Source organism: Penaeus monodon, chromosome 17, assembly GCF_015228065.2.
Source record: "Penaeus monodon isolate SGIC_2016 chromosome 17, NSTDA_Pmon_1, whole genome shotgun sequence".
NCBI lineage: Eukaryota > Metazoa > Arthropoda > Malacostraca > Decapoda > Penaeidae > Penaeus > Penaeus monodon.
This window is the reverse complement of record NC_051402.1, coordinates 35,661,512-35,664,011: the sequence shown is the minus strand read 5'-3', so window position 1 is coordinate 35,664,011 and position 2,500 is coordinate 35,661,512. Positions and strand designations below refer to the sequence as shown.

Here is a 2,500-nt window from a genome sequence, read left to right as displayed (position 1 = left end):
AAAAGCGCCGCGCGGAGGTCACGGTCAGCTGCCCGGAGAGAGGGCGGAGCTGACCTTAGCGCGGTGGTAGCTGGCTACGTACTCCCGGTCAAACGAGGTCAGATATAAAATGTGACCTCCGCCCTCGCTGAGCGGGTGGTTCTTATTTGGGACATTTGGATCCACGTGGTCCACTGGTAATAGAAATAGAATTATCCACATCCTGTAACAGAAATAGAATTATCCACATCTTATAGGTAACGTGTCAAGTAAGATATTAATTACTTCTTCTTCTTTTAACGGTAGGTTCATGTCTGAGCCGCCGTGGTCACAGCATGATACTTAATTGTAGTTTTCATGTTTGATACTCTTGGAGTGAGTACGTGGTAGGGTCCCCAGTTCCTTTCCTCTCTATTTATCCGGGCTTTGGGACCAGCACTTGACTTGGGCTGGCTTGGCCACCCAGTGGCTAGGTAGGCAATCAAGGTGAAGTTCCTTGCCCAAGGGAACAACGCGGCGGTCGGTGACTCGAACCCTCGAATTCAGATTGCCGTCGTGACAGTCTTTGAGTCCGACGCTCTAACCATTCGGCCACCGCGGCCTTTAACGGTATAGGCTCATGTTTGAGCCGCCGTTGTCACAGCATGATACTTAATTGTAGTTTTCATGTTGTGATGATCTTGGAGTGAGTACGTGGTAGGGTCCCCAGTTCCTTTCCACGGAGAATACCGGTGTTACCTTTTAGATAATCATTCTCTCTATTTATCCGGTCTTGGGACCAGCACTGACTTGGCCTGGCTTGGCCACCCAGTGGCTAGGTAGGCAATCGAGGTGAAGTTCATTATTAATTAGCGAGTTCAATAAGATACCATCATATTGAAGAGGGAAAAGTTAATTGGATAAGAATTCCATATCTTTGGGGTAAATAGGCAAGTATATATGCTTTGAACACATAGGCAGCTGGGCCTGCACTTAATTCTAACAGTGCGCGTCTCGGCGCTTCAATCGTATGAGCGTAAGTGTCCGGCGGGCGCAGGATTCCTTCGTTTACGGCCATGAGCCAGGCTTAAAATTAACTTGTGGTGAAAATCAAACAGTGCGCGTCTCGGCGCTTCAATGGGGGCGAAGGGTTCCTTCGTTTATGGCCATGAGCCGGGCTTAAAAGTAACTTGCGGTGATTGTAACCGTGTCAGCCTATATAAGCATGGTGTCTGCAATGCACTGCCATTATTTGCAACTGGAGACACTACCATCAGTACATATTCACCAAACCTTAAACTAAAGAAGCATAAATTCCGGCATTACTGAGGACAAGATATCGAACTACGAGAGGATGTCGTAAAAGAGATTTGGGTTCAGTTATTAGTTATAGGGATGGCACTTAGTAAAATCTGCAATCTTAGAGTGAATTCCGAGTAGAGTGGGCAGGTAGGTAGATAAGAGGATAGTCAGGTGATCGAAATCTACGTGTGAATGAGCGACAGATTAGCACGGCAAGTATGAAGAAACAGTGATATAAAGAACACAACGATATAGTGTATACACAGAATATAACAATACGCAAGTAGTAATGAAGTGATTACTAATAAAAATAACATATTAGAGAAAGAAATAGATAATTTCATTAATTCTAAAACAGTAAACATGAATACTATGATGAGAACAACCGAACATAAGAATAATTAAACAAATTCGAGGGTAATCATTTGCTCTCAGTTAAATAATATATACTAAACTGCGATATGAGGACAAAAATGATAATAGACAGAAAAATACTAACACAATAATCAATTACGGGAAGGTTAGGCAGGGGAATGAGGTGTGAGGTAAGGGTGTGTGTCACTTAGGTTTGATCTCAGTGTGTGACTTCGTTTGTTGTGTTGAGAAAAAAACAATGGTTGACAGCGAAATTTATGTAGTATAGAGTTAGTAGTGTGTGTTGGTCAAGTGGTGTGTACTTGAATTTGAAAGAAAGCATCTTGTATGCAAGGTGTGGGTTGGTATAGGGAGGGCAATAGGTAATCTGGCACTAATAGGTACACTTACTTTTAACAGTGACGAGGAAGTGTTGGTGGTAGTAGGTAGAACTGCGACTGCATCGCTGTGCTGACGAGGGTTTGCGAAGACTTGGCAAGGTAGGTGAGCCTGATTGGCGAGTGTGGCGGCGTAGAGGGCGAGGATACATCTTCAGCGACTTCGTCAGGAGGGTAGCACAGGTGTGAGTGGTAGGCACTAAGTAGTAGGAAGACATGGTGTGGGTAGGCGCGATCGAAGAGGACTTGGTAGTGATGGTTGAGCGATTTAAGAGAGGAGGCAATTTGACAGAAGTAGCCTTTCGGTTGATGGCGTGGATCGGCGACAGACGTCGGCAGGTAGCGTAGCGCTGCAGAGCAGTCGGCAAACTATCGGCATTGTAAGGCTCATGGACACCGCTGCCATCAGATGTGAGCGACACGTGAGTTGGGAGCACCGCGTCACCAGATGTGAGCGACATGAGAGATGGACTTGGGCGGATCAAAGA

The 2,500-nt window shown here is 45.5% G+C and overlaps 1 protein-coding gene across 4 annotated transcripts in view; it reads left to right on the top strand.

Annotated features, from left to right (window-relative positions):
* LOC119583694 (caspase-13-like) overlaps positions 1–2,500 on the top strand; it is a 23,297-nt gene that overhangs the window by 5,928 nt on the left and 14,869 nt on the right. The window contains exon 1 of one of the 4 annotated variants that reach the window (XM_037932330.1): positions 2,077–2,114. The exons of the other annotated variants lie outside the window; for them this stretch is intronic. The gene's annotated coding sequence lies outside the window, so the exon portion shown is untranslated. Of the gene's footprint in view, positions 1–2,076; positions 2,115–2,500 lie in introns of those variants that run through there. 4 annotated transcript variants of the gene reach the window in all.